Raw genomic sequence first — 26,751 nt, 5'->3', positions numbered from 1 at the left:
ATATTTATGAGATTCTTTCAAAAGTAAAGTAGAGGGCAGAGGAAATGGCCCATTGGTTAAAGGTGCTTACTTGCAAAGTCTACTATCCCAGGTTCAATTCCCTAGCATCCACAGAAAGCTAGATGCACAAAGTGGTACATGTGTCTGGCATTTCTTTTTAGAGGCAGGAAGCCCTGGCACACCCATACTTCCTACCTTCGTTCCTTCGTTCCTTCCTTCCTCTTTCCCCTCTCCTCTCCTCTCCTCTCCTCTCCTCTCCTCTCCTCTTACAGATAAGTGAAAAGAAAAAGTGGAGAAGTGGAGAATTCTCAGGTTTGTGATTCCCCTGAAAGAAAAAGAAAAAAAAAACACCACCAGATAACATGTTGTGGCAGTTTGAATGCAGTGTCTCCCCATAGCCTCATATGTTTGCAATTAAGCTTTGTGCTCAGTCCCCAGCTGAGAGAGCCTTTGAGACATGAAGCCTCGCTGGAGGACGTGTATTTTGGGAGTACAACTTGGGGTTTACTATTCCAGCCCTCTGAGTGTTTGTAACAAGCCCAGTGTTGCTTCCACCTGTGAGGTCGTGACAGGCTCCCAAAATGGAGTCTCCAAGGAACAGCAGGACAGCTTTCCTCAGCCATTATCCCTTCCTTGCCTAACAATGCCCCCAGGTCATGGTTTCCTAAGTCGCCTTCTCACTGTTCTGCTCTCACACCCTAGCTATTGGTTCTTTTCCGTTCCTCACCTTCTCCCAACTTAAGAGCCCCATAAAGCACACTTTCTGGAAACTCAAGCTGGCTGTGCTCTTCTCTTGTGAGCCAGCCCTGGTGGCTGGTGCTTTTCCCGAATAAAAGCTTTCATCTTTGCCTCAGAGTGGTCCGTGTGGTCTCGGTCACTCCCGAACCTTATACTACCTCACAGCTGCTATGATGAGATATGATACCCAGCCTCCACTCTGTCTTGCTTTCTCTTGCTTGAAGAAACTTCCCCTTGAAACGATAAACCTGAAATAAACTTTCCTCTTGTAAGATGATTTTGTTTGGGTATTTCACCCCACCAACAAGAAGTAACTGCAACAGACAAATTAGACAATTCCATAAATGCAAATAAATTTTGACAAATATTACTTTATGGACAGCTCATGTAACAACTTTTCCTATTATATGGAAGCTTCAGTGATTTAATATGATGTGAAATAAGTTTCATACATAGTGTTAAACATGAAATTCATCTACCAAATCAATCACTTATGAATTACATCAGCAAGCAAGGTCAAGATGGAAAAAATGTAAAATGTTTATTGTTGTCATCAATATTGTTAGTATACCATAAACACTTTAGAACATGAGTTATAGCTATATAACCAGTGTCTTTTAGCATATCCACACCTCTTCCAAATACAACTAAACCTTCCAACATATATTAAAGTCTCAGGGTAGAGAGACTACTCAGTGGTTAAGGCATTTGATTGCATATTAAAGTTACACTGAAAGCATTAGATAAGAAGCCATAACATGGAGTCCAAATTTTCTGAGAAGGGGAGGCCAGAGAAGTGAAAACAATTCATTCTTTTTTTTTTCCGTTGGGATATCTACTAATCCATGAGCAGAGCTAGACTAGACATAAGGAAACCCAAAAGACAAAAAGCCTAGAAGCTAGACAGAGGTGCCAGCAGTCTCACTGCATTAAAGAGAAAAAAAAAAAATGCAAGTGTGCAGGGCCACTTGAGAAGATCAAATCTCAGTGAGCTTCCTGCTTCTAAGATGCAAATTCCAAAAGGCGACATCGTAGGAATAAACTGAATATAGTCAAGGTCTGTAGAATGCAGCAGGTCAGATGACAATCAGTCCACCCCAAGTGGTCTATAATGACCCTCCCCAACCCTAACTTCCCATCATAACCTAATGAGGTAGGCAAGCACAGTGGATAATGTAGCCTCCCAGGACACTGCTGGCTTGAACACCTTTCTCAAAGCCTCATGACCCAGGTTTGATTCCCCAGTACCCATGTAAAGCCAGACGTACAATCTGGAGTTTGATTATTGTGGCTGGAAACCCTGGCACACCACTTCTCTCTGTCTCTCCTCTCTCTATCTCTTTCTCTCATAGAAAATAAATTAAATAAAACCACCTTTCTCCCACAACGCATGTAGAAACCCACATCGTCATCAGGATGTGCTCTATGAAGGACTGGTGTAGCTGCCCCAGAACAAGCAGTCTTCTCTCCATGTTCAGGCCCCCTCACCTCCGCCTCTGCACACTTGCCAGCGCTGTAGTCTCACGCCAAACAGCTGTTCCCATGGGTTTGTCTATGTTGAACATAATTTTACTTTGGCATCGTCAAGAGAGTCAACTTAACCACCAGTACCTAGAAAAGATTTAGGTGTCTCGGCACCCAGCCTCCAGGAGCTACTGGATTGTAGAGTTGTCAGGATCCATTTGAGGCTTGGTTTTTGACCTGAATTCAGCATGTATTAAAAATAGTTCTAAATGTAAGACAAGAACATTTGCACACACAGAAGGGACACCATGCCTAATGTACGTTTTGCAGTAATGACCTGCATGCTGGTTTATTGCATGAGCTGTTTCCTGGGGAGATGGTGATGATGACTCAGCTGTATGGACATGCGCTGTGCAGTGTAGTGTGCTTGTATCCATGCCCACAGGGTCACTTAGGAGCAGGCTTCATGTGGGGATACTTCAGGGTGCTGAGACGGGCCTCATCCTTAGTGGGTGAGTAAGCAGGTTGGAGGCACTTACATTCTAAGCTTGGATGTGCTAGCAAGACCTTGTCTCTTCAGAAGGTCAACGCATAAGGTTGGAAGAGTGGTCGACCACAGACATCATGGAGCGCCTCAACTCCACATGTCATGTAACTTCCTCGACCAGCTCCTAAGGATCCAATTGACCATCAAAAAAAATCAACCTCTACATTTTTATTCAGTGTAAACACTGAAGAAACAGGTGCTGTTAAGTTTACTTTAGGGACACCGCAGAACCACTTCATTCAGTGTCTTGGACCTTCTTATTGTTTTCAATAAGAAAACACCCATTCAAGAGCAGTTTATGGGAGGGAAGCGTTGATTTTGGCATACAGACTTACGGGACAGTTCCATGATGGCAGGGGAAAACGATGGCATGAGCAGAGGATAGACACCACCTCCTAGTCCACATCAGGTAGACAACAGGAATAGGAGAATGTGACAAACACTGGCAAGAGGAAGCTCGCTATAACACCCATAAGCCCACCCCCCACAATACACAGCCTCCAGGAGCCTTCAATTCATAAATTGCCACCAACTGGGATTATAATTCAGAACACTCAAGTTTATGGTATTGACGGAAAAGGCATAGTTCTCACCTCAAGGGGGACAAGAGATAGTTTATTCTGGAGCCAAATATGAGTTAGCATGGCCTGGTAACACTGATTTAGGTTGCCCCAATTCCATGTTCCAATGGGCGGACAATTTCATGAAGGTTTTATAGTTACAGAACAAAAGAAAGTCATAAATCAAGGCACTTTTCAAAGGCATTGGCTGACCATCAGGTAGCTGGGTATGGTGGTTTGATTCAGGTGTCTCCCATAAATTTAGGTATTCTAGAAGTTAGGTTCTCCAGCTGATGGCAATTGGAAGTTAAAGCCTCCTGGAGGTGGTATATTTTGGGGGGCAGGCTTATGGGTATTATAGCCAGTTTCCCCTTGCCTGTGTTTGTAACATTCTCTTGTTGATATGGTCTACCTTATGTGGGCCAGGGGGTGATGTCCACCCTCTGCTCATGTCTTGTTTTCCCTGTCATCATGGGGCTTCCCCCTCAAGCCTGTAAGCCAAAATAAACCTCTTTTTTCCCACAAGCTGCTCATTGTTGGGTGATTTCTACCAGCAATAGGAACCTGACTGCAACAGCTTGCAACAGGAGATTATAGTAAAGTGGTGAAATCTCCCTCATTTACCTCAGATGACATTCTTAGCCCTTGGGTTGGTGGAAGCTGGGGTTTGTTCATGCATTTCAAAAAGGATTACACCTGATCAACTGATAGTCACCAGGATGTTAGTTCAGACACAGAGGTGAGCAATATAAGGCTCTTAAGGGGCTAAAGGCAGCCCAAGGTGATTTGGCACTGACTTGCAACATTCCATCTCTCTGTGATCTCAGGAGCTTTATCAGTCCATTCAGCCTTGCTGGAAGCAGGTACAGCAGATAGAGCTGTTCTGGGGGAACTTTAGTTCACAATGGTCAATCCTGAATCAAACCACCACATTCCTATTTGCAATTGACATGATTCTACACTTAAAACATTCAATATGCTCAATTAGAAAATTCTTAAATCTAATATTTTATTTTCCTCATTTTTGATTAACATTTTCCATGATTATAAAAAGTATCCCATGGGAATACTCTCCCTCCCCACCACACTTTCCCCTTTGAAATTCCATTCTCTATCATATCCCCTGCCCATCTCAATCAGTCTCTCTTTTATTTTGATTCATGATCTTTCCCTCTTATGATGGTCTTGTGTAGGTAGTGTCAGGCACTGTGAGGTCATGGATATCCAGGCCATTTTATGTCTGGAGGGAGCAGCTTGTGGGAAAAAGAGGTTTATTTTGGCTTACAGGCTTGAGTCCTACCCTTCCTTTGGCTCTTACATTCCTTCTGCCACCTCTTCCGCATTAGACCCTGAGCCTTGGAAGGTGTGATTGAGATGTTACTCAGTACTCCAGTCACTTCTTTCCAGCACCATGATACCTTCTGAGTCATCCCAAAGTCACTGCCACCTGAAAAGAGAAGATTCTCTCTACTCCTGCTGGGGTCCCGTTGTCGATTCAAGCAGGCATGGCCGGGTCCCTGGACCACTGCTCTGTTTGCTGGAGCTGGGCACTGGGGGTGGGGGAGGGGAGGGAGCCGATGCTGCTGTAGTTCTCTCACTGGTCCACGTGTTCTTCTACCTTGTGATCTGCTCCTCCGTTGTTCACTGCCGATCTCTCTTCGTGTTTCTTGAGTTTGCAGAGAGCTCTGGTGTGAGTGGAAAATCCCCTCACCTGTATTTTCCTGCGGCTCAAGCCGAGCCTGGCGGCTTTCTGGTGCACCGCTGTAGCCACCACATTGGCGGACCAGCCAGAGCTGCTTTCGCTGGCCTTTGTGGGCTCTGGAGGCTCTAGATCTCTCCTACTTCTCCGCTGCCATTTCAATTTCCTATACACCTCACTTTTTAATAAAAGTGTGTATTTTGCTGAGGTTTTTTTTTTTTTTGGCTTTTCCCCCCTAGGCTGCTTTGGCGTGGTACCTACACCTCCATCCTAACTGGAAATCTAAATCTAATATTTTTAGCAAAGTGGCAAGATACAAAATTAATATACAAAATAAGTAGCCTTTATATATATCTAAAGCAAATGTGCCAAGAAAAAAATTATGAAAAAAATATTCAGTTTACAATAGCTTCAAAAATACTTACAAATTGCCATGTTATAAAAAAAAAAATCTACAGATTTGTCACAATCCTCATCAGAATTGCAATCACATTCTCCACTTAACAATGAAACTCAATCCCAAAATTTGCATGTTAGCACAAAAGACCTTGATGTGGTTTGAATGTGAAATGGCCCCCATAGCTGCACATATTTTTAATATTTGGTCCTAGCAGGTGGAAATTTGCAGCCTTGGGAATGTGAAGCCCTGCTAAAGGAAGTCCCTGAGGGTTTTCAGTCCTGCCCACTGGGTGTTCAGATGATTTTCTTCCTGCTGCTGTGAGAAGGTGCAGCAGTCTGGCTGCCTGCTCTGCTACACCACCGTAAAGAAACTTGCCCTTGAAACTATAGGCTGAAACAAATCTTTTCCTCCAACTGTTGTGCCAAGACCCCTGACCAGGAGACAAGACCCCCGGTCACCCAGGAGTCACCCAGAGAAACGTCACAGAAGCCGAGACACTCGAATGTAAAAGCAGCAGGTGTCTTTATTGCAAGCCTAGGCCTGGGCTCCGTCCCCTCAGTCCGGCACAGCGGTAGTGGGGGAGAGAGCCTTGACCCTCAGAGGGAAAGGAAAAAGACCACCGAGGTTACATCATAGTGCAACTTTTAAAATGATTGGTTCTAAGAGGGCGTGCGTGGGAATTTCAGAGAGGGCGCACATGGGAACTCCAGCCTACTTATCTTAGGTCAGTAACTTGTTTGCAGAACCTATCTTTTGCAAGAGCTGTTTGCAGAACTTATCTTTTGCAAGAGGCCGGGGCCTCCGTGGCTAGGTATCTCTGGAATGTTCTTGGGTGGAGGCTTCGCCGGAATCGAGGGCGGGGGGCTATAGCTAAGCAAGCACGGATACAGAAGCAGAAATAGCACATTACTCAGCTAGTTCCTCATCAGAGTCAAAATGGCTGTCTGATTTTAAATGGCAGCACCATTGTCCAGCCACTAAGTGAGGTCACAGAAGCCAGGTGCAGCATGTTACTTCTCCTTGGTCTCTCACAATAAGGTTCTTATCGTCAGGTGTTACATCCTAGCAAGGAGGCAGTAACTGGTGCAGACCTCAAATAGCCAAAGCCATGCTAAGTAGAAAGAACAATGATGGAGGCCTCACAATACCTGACCTCAAATTATACTACAGAGCCATAGTGGCATACTCCCCTGGCACGGTCAGTTAGCGCATGGTAAGAGTCATAGTGACACAGACCAAAACAGACATGTACAGTTGACCAGGGTAGAGGTCCCAGAAATAACCCCCTAGTTTCAACTACAAAGGTATCAAAAAAACCTATATAGGAAAAAAAAGAAAAACCCTAAAATTATCATCTTCAACAACAGGTGTGGCGAAAGCTGCATAACCACAAGAAAAACAACGAAACTAGATCCATATCTCTTTTCCTGCACTAAAATCAATATAAAATGGGACAAAGACCTAAATAGAAGACTCTGAACACTGAAACTACTAGTTTCTTTTATGTAGCAAAGGAAATACTCACCAGAGTTAAGAGGTAGCCTCCAGAGTGGGAGAACCTTTGCCAGTTATAGTTTACACAGTGAGTTAATATCTAGAATATATAAAGAACTGCAAAAAAAAAAAAACAAAACATCAATACAACCACAAAACATATCTTCAAATCAGTACATTGGATAATGACTTAAACAGTCCTCAGCACAATTAACACAATGGCCAATATGTGTTTTTAAAAGTGTTTTCACAACCTTAGTTATTTGGGAAGTTAAATTATTTTGAGATTCTATCTCACTCCAATCAAATGGTTATCATGAAAAAAAAAATAATTAAATGACAATAAATGCTGGTGAGGGAAAAGAAGAACCCTTATTTACTGTTGGTGGGAGTGCAAACTGGTAAAGTCATCACATAAATCGGTATAGAGGTTTCTCAAAAAGCTGAGGGTAGTAATAAAATGTGTCACAGCTATATCACTTCTGGGCATGTATACAATTGACTCTACATCCCACTACCGAGGCCCTTGCTCAGCCATGCTTACTGCTTCCCTCAAAATAGGAAGGAAATATCCACCTAGATGGCCATTAGTGGGTGGATGGATAATGAAAATGTGGTACATACAAATGGAATTCTCTTCATCCATAAATAAAAGAGACTTTGAGGGAGAGAGGCACGGTGAAAGTCTGGCTTCAGTGAGAGACCCAAAGGATATAGTGGAAAGCATTTGAGGGCAGCACCTGATGTTGACCTCTGATCTCCACATGTGCATGTACACCCATGTGCCCCACACCTACTAAATGGCATGTGTGCACACACACCTTCACATGCAAGAAAAGTGACACACACAAATGAAGATGGTCAACTTCACGATATAAAAAATAATTATGTTTCTTATAGTCAGACTTTGTCTTGACCTATGGCTCCAGAAATGTCTGACCCTCCCTTATTGAGGATGCATTCAGTAAATTTTCAAGCTTCCTTGAATTTCATGGGAGGAGATGCAGGGCAGGAGAAAGAACCTTTCAACTAAACCAAGTAAAAGAAAGGTCACTCTGCCTGCTTGCACTAGCAAGTGAAGAGGAGTATTGTGTGGGACGGAGAGCACAAAAGCTGCCAGCTCTCTGACGTCCTGCTCACACACACACACGCACACGCACACACATGCACAAGAGAGAGAGACAGAGAGAGGAGAAAGAGACAGAGGAGCTCCATCTGTACCCCTTATGTATTAACAGACAGGTGGTTTGGAAAACAATGATAAGGGCCCCCTGCCCTGAAAAGCACATTAGAGGATCAAATCTTACTGATATCAGACAGTCACTTAGAAATTTTTTTCTAAAATGGCAATAGTAAAGTTAATCTAAAATACAATTTCAGTGAGGTTAATTTCAGATAAGGAGAAAGGCTGCGCATTTTCATCGCTCATTTTCCAAGTTTCCCGATCATCCTCGTACACATATGTCAGAACTGTGTCCCCGCATGCACGGACTTGGTAGCCACACGGCCAATGAAAGCCTCAGTACCAGAGTCGAAACACAGGCACTTTCATCTCCACAAGGCTCTGCGCCAGTCACATGACCTTAATCCATCAGTCTATCTGAACTTTGTGGACCTCAAGTATTCACTGGTAACCCAAGAGGCTTTGATTGCATAAATTATATCTTCCTTATTGAATATATGTAATGAAAAAGTATATGAAGAAGCAACTTGATATACTATACATTATGAAATTACAACCTCAATCAAGGTAATTAACCTATCCATCATTTCACATACTTTGGGGTGTATGTGTGTGTGTGTGCACATGCACACAGATCAGAACTCTTAGAAGCAACCACCTTTCAAATTTCAAGTAAACTACCATGGTTCAAATCTGGAATGTCTGCACAGGCTCCAGCCTGGATGCTTGCTGGAGGGAGCCCGTGAATGCAGCTGGGGAGCTCTGCTGATTGGAGGCCATGGCACCTCCCAGAGGTGATCCCCGCTGTCAGACATGAGTCCCTAGTGGATGGAGTCCTGCTTCTGACCTGTGTTCTCTGCTTTCTCTGCCACCATGTGAACAGCCATAGCCACACATTCCCAGTGTGTGCTTTCACACCAGCATGGACTAGGGCCCTCATATCAATGTCAGATCCGGTGGTCACAGATGGATGACTGTGACTAACACTATTCTAACCTCTGTCCTGTATTTACACAGGACTTTTTTGTTTGTTTGTTTCCCCAGGCCTAACACTTTCTGTTTGCAAGCCTCCAATCATTAGCACCTGTATTAACTTTTTAGACTTGCTATTACAAAGTTAAAAAAAAAAAAAAAGATGACTTTGAACAACAGGAATTTATTGTCCCAGCCGGGCATGGTGGTGCACACCTTGAATCCCAACACTTGGGAGGCAGAGGTAGGAGGATCACAGTGCGTTTGAGGCTTCCCTGAGATGACATAGTGAATTCCAGATCAGCCTGGGCTACAACAAAACGCTTCTTCAGGAAAAAAAAAATTAGTTTTTTTCCATCACTATGAATATCATAAGTCTAAGGTTTAGAAGTTGGCAGGTTGCTTCCTTCTGGGGTCATGAAGGAGAATGTGTTACTAGTCTGTCTCCTAGCTTCTAGTAATTTCCCATCAGTCTCTGGTATCATTTCCCTAGTATCTGTGTTCATCTTCACATGGTGTTTTCCTTGCCTGTGTTTCTGTGTCAAAATCTCTTCCTTTTCACTGGAGTAACCATCATATTGAATGGTGTTCATGAGACCATTTGGCTATCCTTCTCCTTTTCAAGGTCTTGAGACTTTGTTGATGGGTGCATGATAATATTGATTTCTGTGACTAACCACCTGACAGGAGGCAGCTTGCTAAATAAAAGGTCTATCCTTTACTCAGGCTTACAGTCTCAAGAAGAGACATGCTATTATGGCAGGGCATGGCAGCAGGAGCTGGAGTCCAGCTGGCCACATTCAGAGAACAAACAGGAGTGTGGTGGTACATGCACCTAAGTCCACTTGAGAACCCTTAACAGAAATGTCACGAGTTTGAAGCGAGCCTGAGCCACAGAGAAAGATGCTCAAAGAAGACTTTGGGCTGGGAGTGGTGGCACACACCTTGAATCCCAACACTCAGGAAGCTGAGGAATAGGAGGTTTGATGGGACTTTGAGGCCAGCCTTGAGCTACTGAGTGAGTTCCAGATCACCCTGGGCTTGAGTGACACCGTATCTCAAACCCCCATTCCTGAAAAAATGATAGGGCATGGCTGGAGAGAGAGCTTAGCAGTTCAGGCGCTTGCCTGTGAAGCTTAAGGACTCATGTTCAACTCTCCAGGTCCCACGTAAGCCAGACACACAGTGACGTAGGCGTGCAATGTTGCACAAAAACACAAGGGGGTGCATTCATCTGGAGTTTGGTTGCATTGGCTGGAGGCCCCAGTGCACACAGTTTGGAGGTTCAGAGCTTAAGACTGGATAGCCCAATTTGTTTGACTGCTGCTGGTGATGGTGGTAGATGCCATAATATCATGGTAGAAATGTGCAGGCCTGAGTGGTGACAGAGAGAAATAGGGTGTCAGAGATAAGAGTGTACTACGCTGAATCCAGTTTAAATGTCCTCTTAAGGAAACTTAGAAAATGTCACATGATAAATACCTTAATCCCCCCCGCCACTCTCTCTCACAGACACATACACACACACTCTTAATGGTCTAAGGACCACTAGGCACCACCTTTCAAAGTTCCTACCACTCCCCAGACTGCAATATGTGAACTCTCAGCACAACCCAAACCATGACACCACCCAACCTAGGGTGCTAGCTAAATAACCAAAAGGTAGAGGCAGGTGGCAATGATGGGCTCATCAGGAAGCATCATAGCATCATATGGACGCACCACCAGGCATACTCCAAGCTGGTAGGCGTTCCTACCATGAGAGCACTGAGTAGGATGTGGGGCTTGAACTGCAAGCTGAAAAGAAGAACCTCAAAGATGAGAGCAGGAGGGTGCTTATAAATGAATGACACACCTTCTTTCTAGAAAGAAAAAAATGTATTAAGGAGGTAACCAAAGACAGTTCTCTGGCATGAAGAAATAGCAGACTCAGCTATGGGGATACGTCTCAGCATGAAGGCTTAATAAAGGGCAGAAAGGGTAAGGCTGCAGTTTAGTGTAATCAAATGAAACTTTGAAACTCCCTATTATAACATTTTTAGAGATGATTAGAGTTATGTGCATTTCTCTTCTTTGCCAGGAGAAGGGGATTCATATTCTTCTGCGTTAGAGCCACTGGTTAGTTGTCCATACACCAGTAAATATTCTCACACCCATTCATGATCATGCGAGCAATGAATTAAACTCAAAAGGATAAAAAAGGCATGAGGGCTGGAGAGATTGCTTAGTGGTTAAAGCACTTGCCTGCAAAGCCTAATGACTCAGGTTTGCTTCCCCAGGACCCATGTAAAGCCTGGTGCACAAGGTGGCACATATATCTGGAGTTTGTTTCCAGTGGCTAGAGTCCCTGGAATGCTCATTCTTTCCCTCTCTCTCTCTTTTTTTCTCTGAAATAAAAAATACATTTAATTAATATTTTGAAAGAGACAGAGATAGAAAAGAGAGGGGGAAGAAAGAGAGAGAGAGAGATTGAGAATGGGTGTCCTCGGGCCTCCAGCCACTGGAAACAAACCAGATGCGTCACCTTGTGCATCTGGTTTACTTGGGTCCTGGAATATTGAACCTGGGTTTGCAGGCAGGTGTCTTAACTGCTAAATCCATTGCTCCAGCCCAATATATGTATGTATGTGTGTGTGTGTACACACACATACGTACATATATAAAAGCATGAAGTAGAGTTTGGATTAATTGGAGAGAAGAAAGGGAAAGGTTTGGGTGGGAGGGTAGAATAGGAAAGGTTTGAGGGAGTGTACTTGTGAGAAGTAAGACTATAACACATTATATACCTGTATGAAAGTGTCAAAAATAAAAACAAATAGTGAAAGCAAATAAATTATCTTTTAGTATGCACAAGACTATTTATAAGTCTTCTCTCCTAAGCTAGTTTTTTAATAGAACAAAAAGTGTCACCTGTTTTCAAACTTCCCACCATTATTCTAAAATTTATCACCAACAATGAATTTCTTTGAAAATGATAAAAATCTAAGTTCCACCCTTTCATTGATTCACTTTTGCTACCCAGACGTAAAGATGAGAACCTGACTCATTGTTTTAAGTAATAATAATTATATTCATTCCAGCTAGGTTTCTTTGAGCATCAGATTTAAAAGAGGTGAAAATTTAGTCAAATAATAGCAGTGGTCATTGAGAACACCATAACTTAAAAAAAAAAATCATTAAACCAATACATTTTTGAGATACTTTATTCCCTAGCACTCACCAGCAGTTCATTTTAGCACACTAAGCATTCATTCTTAAACCATGTAGGACAGGTAGAATGTGATTTTAATTCACATTCTTTGTTCCCCCCATGTCCATTTGTTTTCTGACCTCTGAGATTGAAATCACCATGAAGATCTCTATTGTGCATTATCCATTTGGCATGACCAAGCTGGAAAAGAAAAGTAACCACAGGTTGGCAAATTATGTTGTCTGCCATGGGAATTTGCACCAAAGGGGCAAAGCAGCTGGTTCAAAGCTTTTAGGATATCACCGTCTGTAACCCAAAGAGGAAACGGCAGTATCTCAGATGTTTCAAAGGGTAAAGAGAGAACGGTTTTATTTCTTAGGTGTTCAAAAGCTTTGACTAGATAGTACTGTTAGTCATTATCAACATGGGCCAGTTGTCATTCAGATTGTGGGCATGTTGAAAATTTAAGCTGTCGGCCTATAAGTCATAACCAGCGCTTGCAAAACTGTTTAGCAAAATCCAGGTTACATCATAACACCAGAAATGCTGCTTGAGCTCTGGTGTCCTTGATATATAAACCCATATAGTTTGATGGTTGGTCTAAACTGTTAACTTGATTGCATTTAGAATCACCACGGAAACACACCTCTGCATGTGTCTCTAGAAGGTTTATCCGAAGAGGGAAGATCTGCCCTGAATATGGGCAGCAATAACATCAATGAAGTGGGGTCCCAGACTGAACAAATGGAAAAACAAGATGAACGAATGCTCGCTAATGCTAATCTCTCTCTGTCTGCTGACTACAAATCTGGTGTGGCCAGATCCAGCCTCTGCAGCCAGAATCCTGCCTTTCCACCATACCTTCTGTCCCACAACACGCTGTCTACTCTCAAACTGCAAACCAAAGTGAATACTTCCTTCCTTACGTTGCTTTCTTAGGTACTTTTCCACAGCAGTGAGTAAAGCAATTATTACAGAAAATCGGTGCTGAGAACGGGGTTGCTGCTGTGATGAAGCCAACTATGATATTCTTGGGCCTTGGAACCGGTCTGTGGGAAGAACGTGGAAAAGTTTTGAAACTTTGCCTAGAAAAAGCCGGCAATGCTGGAAGCAGAGCTTAACAGGCAATTTGGTGAGGAGTGTTCGGAAGAGAAAGAATCCCAAGAGAAATGAAGAGTGGAGACCCAGCCCATGAGGTTTCAGAAAGGAACACGGTCTCAATCACATCTGGCCTTTCCAATCAGTACAACTCCTTCCAAGGTTATTTTTCTCTCCGTGGCTAATTAGGCAGGTTTTTAGCTCCCTGATCTGTGATTGTTCCCTGAGAGTAGCTCAGTTGTAAACTATAGTCACCACCCTCTGAGTCACACAGAGTGACAAAAGGGGATTTCTCTGCACTGCTGTTGGAGGAACAGTGCCTCATCAACACCTGAAAGAGGATTGGAGGCTTGTACAAGCTGAGGGGTTATCCTGAGGATAAGACTAGAAGCTTATGTGCACCAAAGCAGCCTGGATCACCTTTTGGGTCAAACTCCTGTTTCCCCTCTCCTTGCTGGTCAGCATGTGGCTGGAGATTCAGCTTGGCTCATTCCTGTTCCATTATATCACTTTTCTTTTCTTTCTATTTTATTTTATTTTTGTTGTTGTTGTTTTGATTTCTTTTTTGTTTTTAGAGGTAGGGTCTCACTTTTGTCCAGGCTGACCTGGAATTAACTATGTAGTCTTAGGGTGGACTCGAACTTTCGGTGATCCTCTTACCTCTGCCTCCTGAGTGCTGGAATTAAAGGCATGCGCCACCATGCCCAGTTCCTCTGATTTTTTTTTTTTGTATTTTATTTATTTATTTACGAGAGATAAAGAGAGTGGGAGAGAGAATGGGCATGCAAGAGCCTCTAGCCACTGCATATGAACTCCAGATGCATGCATCATACTGTGCATCTGGCTTTAAATGGGTACTGGGAAATCATACACCAGTCATTAGGCTTTGCAGGCAAGCAGTTTAACCATTGACCAATCTCTCCAGCCCTCCTCTGAATTTCTGATGTTTAATATTGTCTATTTGATGGGATTTTAAATCACCATGTGTTGCAGTTGGTTCGCATTGCTGTTAGAAATCACCCAACCAAGAGAAGCTTCTGGGAAAAAGAGATTCATTTTGGCTTACAGGCTTGAGGGGAAGCTCCACGATGGCAGGGGAAAATGATGGCATGAGCAGAGGGTGGACATCACCCCCTGGCCACCGTAAGGTGGACCACAGCAACAGGAGGGTGTGCCAAACACTGGCATGTGAACCTGGCTATAAAGCCTTTAAGCCTGCCCCCAACAATACACTCCCTCCAGGAGGCATTAATTCCCAAATATCCATGAGCTGGGAACCTAGCATTCAGAACACCTAAGTTTATGGGGGACACCTGAATCAAACCACCACACCATGGAATCAAATCTCTCTGCATGTCTGCAAGGGACTTTCTAGATCATGTTAAATGAGGGGGAAGATGCACCATGCATGCCAAGAGCTTGGAGTCCCACATAGTAGAAAAAGGACACAGTAAGGAGACCATGAGCACACATAGCTCTCTGCCTCCTGGGGTGGACGGCCTGTAACAAGCTGCCTCATAGTCCTGCTGCCATGATTTCCCCACCATGATGAGCTGTATTGCTTCAAACTATAAGCAGAAATAAAGCCCTCCTCCATTAGCTTGTTTTTCATTGTGTATTTTATCACAGCCATGAAAACAGTAATTCATATAGAAATTTTTAGCTGTCTTATTACCTTTGTAAATTTCTGAAATACTCCTTTCTATCTTTGAAAAAAGTCCTTGTTTTCCCATTTTGACTTTTCTCATTCACAGAGGCATAAGAAAATTCTAATCTGTATTGTTCTTAAAAGCCATAAATCACAGACTGGGGATGGAGCTTAGTGGTTGTCACAGTGTGGTAGTTTGAAAAGATCTCTCCCAGTAGTTTCAAGAGTTTATTAAAGCTTTAGACCTCCAGCTGCCTAAGGTATGCAGAATGCTCTGCTTGAGGTCTCCAGAGCATGCCTGCTTTCGGGTGCAGTTGTTTTATCTCTGTGTATGGATCTGTATAAACAGGCCAGCAAAACATAGAAAACCCATCACCAAAACCAAGAGCAAAAAACAGCAGCTAAGCAGCAAGCAGAGCTGACTGCTCTCTACATATCTTGGACTGGAATTCAGATCTGCCCCCAAATACAACTTAGGGTTGGACCTTAGGATCGTCCCATAGTGACCCTCTTCTAGCCAGGCAGCTGGAAATTCAAGAAGCTTTACTAAAATTGAGTCTATTGGGAGACAGCCATTCAAACTACCACAGTGGTGGAGTACTAGTCTAGCATGGGTAAGGTCCTATGCTCAATCCAAGGTACCACCAAAATAAATAAAAGACTTTACAAAACTATAAGGAGAGATAGAGAGATGGCTTAGCAGTTAAGGCACCTGTCTGGAAAGCCAAAGGAACCCAGTTTGATTCCCTAGGACCCACATAGGCCAGCTGCACAAGGTGATACATGTGTCTGGAGTTCATTGGCAGTGGATGGAGTCCCTGGCACACCCATTCTCTCTCTCTCTCTCTCTCTCTCTCTCTCTCTCTCTCTCTCTCTCTCTCTCTGTGTGTGTGTGTGTGTGTGTGTGTGTGTGTGACTCTCTCAAATAAATAAAAATTTTAAAATAATTAAAAAAATTTTAGATTGTAAGAACTTTTAACAATGTAAGGACCCAATTATCCCATTAGACTTAGTGTCAATTTAATATTAATATAAAGTAAGCCCATTGACATGAAAATAAAGTCACAGATGTTTTTCTATGCAGAATTCTTCATTATGAATAACTTAAATTTTTTTTTGGGGAAAGCCACAGTTTTGTGGGTGTAGGTACATGTCATAAACCTGTAGTATCATGAACACCTTCTCCTCTTATCAAATTGAGTCTGTAACATAACTTGCCCAGATCTGGGAATGTTTCTTAGACTTTTCTTTCCTATCATTCCTGGAAAGTTTGCAATGTCTAACATAACAGTTTGTTAACAATCATGTATCTTTCCAGTCCAATGTTTCAGATCCTACAAAAAAAAATAGAAAAAGAAGAAACTTATTTTTCTATTTTTAAATGGGAATGGGCAAAATGGATTTGTATTCCACAAAACAATGCAGAAAAGAAATTGTTGTTGGACATGGTGGTGCACGCCTTTAATCCCAGCACTCGGGAGGCAGAGGTAGGAGGGATAACCATGAGTTTGAAGCCACCGGAGACTACATAGTGAATTCTAGGTCAGCCTGAGCTAGAGACCCTACCTCGAAAAAAAAAAAAAAAAAGAAAAAGAAATTGTTTTACATGTAATTCTAAACTAGAACATGTTCCTCTGTGGAGAGATCTCAGTGAAATATTTGGGCTGAGACTTCTGCCTGTTCAGCTGCAATTATATAAGAGAATACAACCTTTGAGATTGGGCCAGCTGACCTTCACTGGAGCAACAAGAAGAACGTAGACACTTTTGAAGGGGCCTGAGTGCTCAAGGAGTGTCCTGTTCTTCAAAGTCTTCTTTATCCTGCACCCGCGGATTAACAAATTGGCACCCCACCTGGTACTGTGAAGTATAAAAAGTGCAGGAAAGAGAGGGTCATTGAATTTGCAACATGGTCTTGTGTTTTGGAAATGGTCATGGGCAGTGTGAAGCAGGTTTTCTGGATACCTGCATGGAGACTTGATGGAGCTGTAAGGATGGACTGTGGGTTGCAGCAGAGTCCCAGTGGAGATGCCCGGGATGAAGTTTTCCAGGACTATGAGTAGCCAAGATGGAGGGATTGAGTTGGAACTCCAGAGAGTTGTTGCTAGTTAGAATTATCAGAATTGGAGATTTGTCACTGACTAAAGTTGTTGGACTTGGAACTACAGAGTTTGATGTTTGCCCTATTTTAAATTTTGTATTTGGTTGAATAGTTCTTTGCTATGCCCAATGCCATCTTTTGCAGTGTGAATGTGTATTCTGTGCCATGATGGGTTTGGGGGGGGGAGTGATTTTTAGTATTATGGCTCAGTTAAAAGACCTTGGGTTATGGGATGTTTTAACATTATTAGGATTGATAAAAAATATGGGGACTTTTAAAGTTGGGCTGAATGCATTGCATTTTACATCATGAATGGTTATCAGTTTATGGAGGGCAAGGGCAGAATGTGGTGGTTTGATTTGGGTGTCCCCCATAAACTTAGGCGTTCTGAATGCTAGGTTCCTAGCTGATGGAGATTTGGAAATTAATGCCTCCTGGAGGCAATGTATTTTGGGGGGCAGGCTTATGGGTGTTATAGCCAATTTCCCTTTGCCAATGTTTGACACACTCTCCTGTTGCTATTGTCTACCTGATGTTGGCCAGGGGGTGATTGATGTCCACCCTCTGTTCATGCCATCATTTTCCCCTGCCATCATGGAGCTTTCCCTGGAGTCTGTAAACCAAAATAAATACCACTTTTTCCCAAAAGATGCTCTTGGTTGGATGATTTCTGCCAGCACTGCAAACCTGATCGTAACAGCGCACAGTCCTGGAAGCTCATATAACTTGAATTGAAAATTTATCACTCTGGGTCTGGGGAGATTGCTTACCAGTTAAAAGTATAAAACTAGATAGCCCAGATTTGATACCCCAGTACTAATGTAAAGCTGGATGTACAAAGTGATACTTGCATCTGGAGTTTATATGCAGTGGGGGGCGGGGGAGGCCTGGGCATGAACATTCATTCCAATCTCTCTCTCTGCCTCTCTTTTCTCCCTCCCTCCTTCCTTCTCTCCCACAATAAAAAAATAAATAATAGATGTTTTGAAAAGAAAATTCAGCACTTCCATTTATTTGTAGCAGCCATAGATACACCTAAGTATAAGTACGCAGCCTTCCTATTTTTTTATTTTTTATTTTTTGTTTATTTTTATTTATTTATTTGAGAGGGACAGACAGAGGGAGGAAGAGGGAGAAAGAGAGAATGGGTGTGCCAGGGCCTCCAGCAACTGCAAACAAACTCCAGACGCGTGCGCCCCCTTGTGCATCTGGCTAACGTGGGTCCTGGGGAATTGAGCCTCGAACGGGGATTCTTAGGCTTCGCAGGCAAGCACTTAACCACTAAGCCATCTTCCCAGCCCGAGCCTTCCTATTTTTGACTATTCCTGCTCAAGCTGCCATTAATTTTATTGGCTCACCTTCTTGCTTGGATAAATGCCCAGTCTTCTCCTCTGGTCACTTTCCTTTGAGTCCATGACCCTGTCCCTGCTTGCATTCATATATTCATTTTCTGGCTTCACTGCTATGGGGATAGAAGTGAGCTGCTTAATTTTTCTGTTTCAGATTCACCATCCATCAAACAGGGTGATAACAGCAGTTGCCCTCACCACAGCCCTGCTCTGCACAGTAAACAAGTCAGGGGATACAAACAGCACCTTGCCTTCACGTGGTAAGTGAAGTTAATCGCTGCTTCTCCTTCTGAAAGCAGTTTTTTTGAGAGCTTCTATTTCACACTATTTTTCCTCTAATAGGAAATGTTTCCTTGTCTTGTGAAGCCATCTACAGCTGATGTAATCACTGGGACAATGTTTACTTACCGTACTCTGATGTTTTTCCCAGCAAGGGCCACACACGCACCCACCTACTCAGTGGGCATCTCCAATCCAACACACCACTCTGATTCCTTCCAAATCTTGCAAGGGACACTGCAACCCTCAGATCCTCAGTGGCCCCATCTCATCAGGGTTTCAGGTGACATGGGCCATCTAATCAGCTCTGTCTTAAGAAGCAACATTACTATTATCCAATCTCTACCAAAAATTTTCCATGTCATTATGCTTGGGCAAGTAGGAAGAGGAAATTTTTGCAGTGGCTTGCTCTAGTCCTGTGCTCAGCAAGCTGTTTTTCTCCAGCTTTGTTACTGGTATAACTATGTTTAGGGCATACAATGTGATAATTTGAAGTATTTGTATGTTTAAGACAATTATCACAACTGGCTAATGTGTCAGTTATCTCATCTTACTACTAATTTTTAAGTTTTTTCTTTCTTTGGGCCAGTACATTTAATATTTACTTCACTAACAAGCTCCAAGTATATGTTACCTACAGTCACCATACTGTACATTAGATTTTTTCAGAACTTTATTATATTTATAAAAGTCTGTATTTTGATTGCCATCTCTCTATTCTTCCCATCTACCCCTGCAGACCCTGAAAATCACCATGATATTATGTTTCTATAAACTGAGAGATAATATACTATTTTTTGATTTCTCTTTATTTAATTCAGCATAATGCCATTAGGATTTATCCATGCTATTGAAAATTGCAGGATTTCTTTTTATGACTGGATAATATTTCACTGTGAGTGTGCATGTGTGCATGTGTAACACAACTTCACCATTCAGCCTGACTGCTCCATCAGAAGCCAAGTTTTATATAAAGGGCCAGATGATAAATGTTTCAGGTTTTTTACATTGTACCAGCTCTGCTATATAATAAGCCACTTCCTGTTAGTAAGGTAGCAAAGCAACTTAAGGTGACAGAGTAAGTAAATGCATACAGCCATCTCCCAAACAAACTTTGCTAGCAGACAAAATATGACCTAGTGAGCCTGATAAATACAAACCCTATCCAGCACAGAAACTCATTGAGATTGTGAACAATGTCTAAGTCTTCTTGACCATCTGTATAGTACATAGCATCTTCCATGCACGGGACATCATTGGTGCTTGTGCAAAGTTAGGTACATAAGCGAAGGTATAAATAAAATGAGTGTGTGTTCTACTACTGGTTAATATAGTTATACTTGTCCTATAAAATGAGCCACCTGGTTTTCTCAGGTGATTTCACTGAAACTTTTAGTTTAAGTCTGTAAGCATCATCCCTCCTGTGTTGTGTTTAAATGATTTTTAGTTTCTTCATCTTGGTTTCAAAGCACCTTTCAGAGGTAAGTCTAAGAGATCACTAAGTCTTGGCACTAGACCCAACGGAGAAGCTTCTGGTGCTTGGGAAATCACCTCCATCAACCTTTCTAAGTAATAGTACCAACAAATATCAGCTGAGATGTCTAGTTCAATGTCTAAAATGAAACTGGGAGGAAATCAAATTAAAATGTATTCTTTGGAAAAATCAAATATAAAAATCCCAAAATAGCAACATAAGTTAAATACAGTGTGCTTTGCACAATATTAGAAGTGCATTCCCAAATGAGTTATTAGAAATTATAATATACATAAAAATTAATGTTCTTAATAACTATCACAATATGACAACATATAATTATTCAACAAATTTGATTATCTTGGTACAGTAAATAAAACATTTCCTAAACATAATTAGGAATCCATTGTCACAAAAAAGGAGGTCTAAAACTATTCTAAGCTGTTGGGAAAATTTTTTTTTTTTTTGAAGTAGGGTCTCACTCTAGTCCAGGCTCACCTGGAATTCACTCTGTAGGCCCAAGCTACCCTTGAACTCACAGTGATCCTCTTACCTTTGCCTCCCTAGTTCTGGGATTAAAGGTGTGCGCCACCACACCCAGCATGATGGGAAAATCTTAAGGTAAGATTGTGGTGTGGATTGCATAACTCTAAATATACTAAAATGCATTGACTTGTACAGATCCAATGGGTAACTGTTATTATATGTAAATTATGTTCCACTAAAGTTGCTTAAACAAATAACATTGCTGAGGCTTTTACAGATCACTCGCCTTCCTCATGATTACTTGTTGATGATGCCAGGTAATAAGCACTGCCTTCCTCCATCCCTGCACAGTGTCCTGGCAGGACACCTACACTTGCCTAGCAGATGAAAGGAACCATGCAGGGAGGTTGCCTGTACGCAAGGGGCAAGAGCTGAGAGGCAAAACCACATTTCTCTGAGTGGACTCTCAAACCACACTTCTCTGCAGTCTCCTCAAATCTAGGCATCCCTATGATATCGTATTTTAAAATACTGGATAATTAGTTTAAGCCCTTGCCTAACTAGCATTTGAATAAGCAGACTCTTGAGAACCCAAAATATATTCAACATCTGGAGTAATGGGTGAACAACCTGAAGTCTATAAGAAGCCCCAGAGAAGAGCTTTATTCTACCCCAGGAGGGTCATACTGGGATGTGCTGGAAGGTGCACTCAGGCTCCAGACACCTTGACAAGTGATACAGTCAGGGCCTGTCCTAGGTGTTAGCTCAGCCTGTGAATCTCAGATCAAAAATGTTGATACGGGCTGGAGAGACAGCTTAGTGGTTAAGCACTTGCCTGTGAAGCCTAAGGACCCCGGTTCGAGGCTTGATTCCCCAGGACCCATGTTAGCCAGACGCACAAGGGGGCGCACACGTCTGGAGTTCATTTGCAGTGGATGAAGGCCCTGGTGCACCCATTCTCTCTCTCTCTCTCTCTCTGCCTCTTTCTCTCTCTGTCACTCTCAAATAAATAAATAAAAATGAGTAAAATATTTTTTAAAAATGTTGATACTGCAGTTCGTTTAAATGTATGATCATCTATAGAAAAAGGAACAGATCCATGTCTCCACTGTGTGCTCCATACAGTGACTTGAGACACCTCCATAAGCCACCATTCGCATCTGCTTTTCCCTCTGCTCAGAACCCTCTCCCAGAGCCTCTGTTCTATTTTATTTTTAAATATTTCATTTTTATTTATTTATTTCAGAGAGAGTCAGAGAGACAGAGGCAGAAAGAAAGAGAGAGAGAGAGTGAATGGGCATGTGAGGGCCTCCCGCTACCACAAATGAACTCCAGATGCATGCACCACCTTGTGCAACTGGCTTCCATGGGTAGTGGGGAATCGAACCAGGATTCTTAGGTTTTGCAGGTAAGCGCCTTAACCAGTAAGCCATCTCTCCAGCCCCTGAGTCTCTTGTCTTAATTATGTGTCTTCAGTTCTCTGCTTTGAAGCCATTGCCTTCAAGAATCCAGATTTTATTTAAATGTCAGCTCAAGAGGATCACGGAGCCCTTGTGTGCTAGACCTGGATGAATGATAGATGTGGAAGTTCACCACTTACAACATTGAACTTCTGCTGTCGCGGATTTCAGCTCAATTGCATCATGGGAAGGGAAAACATTCTTGCCATTTGGCTCAGAACAGGGGAAAGAGAAGAAACTAAACAAGCCTTGAACAAGAGATTGGCCTAAATGTGCTTTGTACAGAGGATTACCACCTGTGACTTTTGAAGCTGTTGTCTTGGTTTGTACCCTGTTTATAAACTGCTTAATATATGAATATAGATTTACATAAACAATTGTAATAAAATATAGTAAGTGGTATAATTAAGGCTTACACAAACTATGGGAGCCTAAACTTCATTTACTCTGTATTCAGTTTTATTAGAATGACTAATTAAGGTTCACAATATAAGCCACATTAATAGTGGGGAAGAGTAACTGAGCTAAAGATTCGTAAGAGTATTTATTTCTTCCTAAGCACAATGTGCTACTGATGAGGTGACCACACTCTGATCGCAATCACAAAGATGTGGTGCAGCATGCACTGGGTTGAGTGAGCAGCCACATTCCACCTCAATGATGCTTAGTTGTACAGACTCCAAAACTCATGAGCACAGAGAGCCAACAAATATTCTTATGGGGTTCTCTCCCATCCCTACACAATCATCCAACCAATGGAGTAATTAAACCTTGTTGGAGGAATAAGGTTTTTGACAAGGTACTTAGAAGATACCTCCATAATGATGAAAGAATGTGTAAAATGTCTGCAGAAGGTTCTTTTTCTGCAACAGGCTTTCCCTAGAACAGCGATTGTCCCTGATAACACGAACATACCATAAAGACACAAAAGTTTGCTAAGGTTCTGCCAAGTCCATCATTCAAATTGATCCGAACACCTTGCTTCATGACCCAGGAGGAGTTTCTCTGTAAGGGGGTGGAGAGCGTAGGTAATTCCCGGTGAGATATCTCCGACTTGATCTGTATTCCTGGCACCAAATGAGAAAACATGGCCTGTGTATCTTCACCTCATCTTCTCAACTGTGCAACGAAGCTGCAAGTCTCCCCTCGAACACAGACTGAAATCCAAGCTAAAGCACCAACTCTGAGAGGGTCTAGCAGCTTATGCGAGAGAGAAGAAAGATTCAGATTCTCTCACTTCCATGCAGATATAGTCCAGGAATACCCATCTGCTTTCCATGAAATTTCCTAACTGGATTAACAATGAACCAGAAGCAATTCTCCAAAACAAGTTACAGGAAACTGATCTTATAAAGGCATACACATAGAATATAATGATATCCAAATTTTATTTTATCTTGTACATGTTACATTCACTTTTAAAATGTTTTTATTAATTTACTTGCAAGGAGAGAGAGAGAGAGAGAGAGAGAGAGGCATGCCAGTGTCCCCTGCCACTGTCACCAAGTTCCAGATGCATGTGCCACTCTTTGCATCCGACTTTACGTGGGAACAGGAGAATGGAACCCACCAGGCCTGCACACAAGTGTCTTTAACCACTCCGCCATCTCTCCAGCCTCATAGTCACATTTTAAAGCAAGCAATTTTTTTTTTTCAAAATAATCTAGGTCTTATGTCATTGCTTTGGAAAAACTCAAGCCGACTGAGCTATTAACTTTGCTAGGTGATCAGTTTATATGGATTTTCCTAACCACAGTACAAATATAATTGGTGTGAGCATACACATAATAGCTTTTCTTGAGGAGGTTCTCCACTATCAGCCAAAGAAAATCACTTACAGGGGAAAAAAAAAAATAGATTGGGCAATTCAGTCTAAGTACCTTCCAGGTTTCCATGGCAACCACAATGAGTGCCATTTTAACAAGAAAACAATAGATTCGCTGGCTCAGAATAGTAGGACAGTACATGTCCTCTAATTTATTTCCACAATTAGAAACACAAAGAGATAATTGAAAACAGGATTGAAACCTTTCCTGTCTGTGCAGTTCTGTGTTTGTGATGGGTGAGGTGATCAGGTGGTTAACATAAGCAATACTGATCCTGTGGGCTGGGGGACAGGGTGGCTAAGAGAAATGTCCTCTAGAAATCCCATCTGAGGGGCTGGAGAGGTAGATTAGTGGTTAAGTCACTTTCCTATAAAGCTAGACTACCTGCGTTCGATTCCCCAATGTTGGACCAGGATCTGGACCAGGACCTACGGGACAACGTGAAAAGGAAGAGAAACGGACTATTCTTTAGTAAAGACCAGAGAAAGACTGAAAATCTCTCCTGGGTTTGAGGCTACAGTGCCCCAGTCACATATCAACTTCTTTTTATAGGATCAGGGTTAGGAAAATGTAAGCAAAAATGTGGCTTAGAGGACACCAAACAGAAACAAGGTTATTTTCCTCACTTAATTATTTTCTTGGTGGACTGCCAGGTAATTAGAATTCTAAGGTCACATTTGTCTATCTTTAGGTCATGGGCTTGCTTTTGTGGTCTTGAGACAGTGGTTTCTGTGTAACAGGTAGTTTTCTTGAAAAGTTTTTCATTTATTTGTTTGAGAGAGATATGAAGAGGCAGGTAGAGAATGGGCACACTGGGGCCTCTAGCCACTGGAAATGAACTCAAACACATGTGCCACCTTACACATCTGACTTAAGTGGGTACTGGGAATTGAACCTATGTCCTTAGGCTTTGTAGGCAAGTGCCTTAACCACTAAGCCATCTCTTCAGCCGGTAACAAATGTTCCTTATTGGACCCGAGGCCAAGAAACATGTACAGTGAAATGAATCTGGGTGCTCCATTAACCTTTCACCTAGTACCCATGGAAAAGCAGATGCACAAAGCGATGCATGCCTCTGGAGTTCATTTCCAGTGGCACTGTGCCCTGATGTGCCCATTCTCTCTCTCTCTCTCTCTCTCTCTCTCGCTTTCTGCTTGCAAATAAATAAATAAAAATAAAGAAATACCAACTGAATGGTTAATATCACCTCAAATCAATTGCTCTCTATGGGAGAAAAAAAAAAAAAAAACGGACACGTTCTTTGTTCCCAAATGACCAAAGGACAAAAGAGATTTCCCCAATCCACCTTCATTGTGGGTTGGACTGACCACTTGGAGTCATGGAGGTGAGCTGCAGGCACCTGGGCCAGTTGGTCACGATGAAGCCCCAAGGAACCTTCTGATCACCCTTTTCCCCTTCACTCTGCTTGTGAGGATGTCGAAACATGGTCACATCAATTCTGAGCACATGAGCTCGGCCGTGAGTACTGCCCGCCTGGGCTGAGTCAGCACGGAGTTGCAGCTCTGACACAATAGACATAATGGGTGGGACAGACGTGGCTCTCTGCAGAGCACGTTTTGTCGCGGTGGCCTCCACAGTTGGCAGATTGTACGTGTCAGCCTTCTTTGTTTGACGCTATCATTTGAGTTTTGTACAATTTACAAGTTAATTTGCTCCAGCATATTCTCTGTAAAGGGGGTGGGGGACGACAGAGCACTTCTATGTCATTCCAGAAACAACGGCAGCTCCCTTGCTCTGATTACCCACAGGCACTTTACAAGTGTTCTCTCATTCAATCTTCATAACAACCCTATGAGGAAAAGAAAAAGAAAGAAAGAAAAAGAGCCGGGCATGGCGGTGCACGCCTTTAATCCCAGCACTCGAGGGCCTGAGGTAGGAGGATCACCATGAGTTCGAAGCCACCCTGAGCATACATAGAGAATTCCAGGTCAGCCTGGGTCAGCATGAGACCCTACCTTGAAAAATCAAAAAAGAAAAAAGAAAACACTACTGTTATCCTTATTTTTCAGCTTAATAGACATAACCCCAGAGAAGTTACAGCTCCAAAGCCCATAGTCACACAGTAGCTGTAAGAAAACCTGGGTCCCAACCGTGTGGCTCAGAGCCAGCATTGGAGTAACGATAGTGCAATTGCTGAAGTAAAATCCTGGTTAATTCTCTAATCTAGCATTTCTCTATGGAGGAGTCATTCGTCCTGTTGCATAGAATGGCGAGATATACAGGTAAGTCACATGGACCTCATGTTAAACTCTAGGTCTAGCACTTGCCTGTTGGATGACCTTAGGCAACCTGCTACACTTTTCTGAACTTGGGTTTTCCTGAGTGCAATGTGCCCATCATGTGACTCTGGAGATTCTTGACAATGGCATGTATCAACTGCCTAATGGGTACCGGGATGTATGAAGAGAGGCTTGAAGCTTCTAACACAATCCAGTCAGCTTGTCTGTAGGCTCCGACTCCTGTTAGTGGCGTGGGCAGAGGGGCCACCTTTCATTTTAAATGAGGAAAATCTTACAAAGACACCTTTGCACAAAATGTTATCAGGAATGGGTTCTGATCCCAGGGAGCCTGTCATTTTCTAATGAGGAAATTTTACAGTCACAAAAAGGTCAGCTTATATAAAGCAAGATAGTCCAAAAAGGAAATTAAATGGTGTCTAAGGCAGTTTTTACAGAGCTCAGAGTGGGAAGGCTGTGGCAAGGGCCCCCAAGAGGTGTCCCAGGCACCACTGAGGTGCTGACATGAGATTTCTGGCCATCTTGG

At 42.6% G+C, this 26,751-nt stretch overlaps 1 pseudogene; it reads right to left on the bottom strand.

The window, feature by feature from the left end:
* Window positions 1-25,506, bottom strand: part of LOC101615448 — a 111,473-nt pseudogene extending 85,967 nt beyond the window's left edge.
* Between the last annotated feature and the right edge of the window lie 1,245 nt (window positions 25,507-26,751).

The sequence above is a fragment of the Jaculus jaculus genome, chromosome 7 (genome assembly GCF_020740685.1).
Source record: "Jaculus jaculus isolate mJacJac1 chromosome 7, mJacJac1.mat.Y.cur, whole genome shotgun sequence".
NCBI classification, from domain to species: domain Eukaryota; kingdom Metazoa; phylum Chordata; class Mammalia; order Rodentia; family Dipodidae; genus Jaculus; species Jaculus jaculus.
This window is presented reverse-complemented; position numbering and strand designations above follow the sequence as displayed.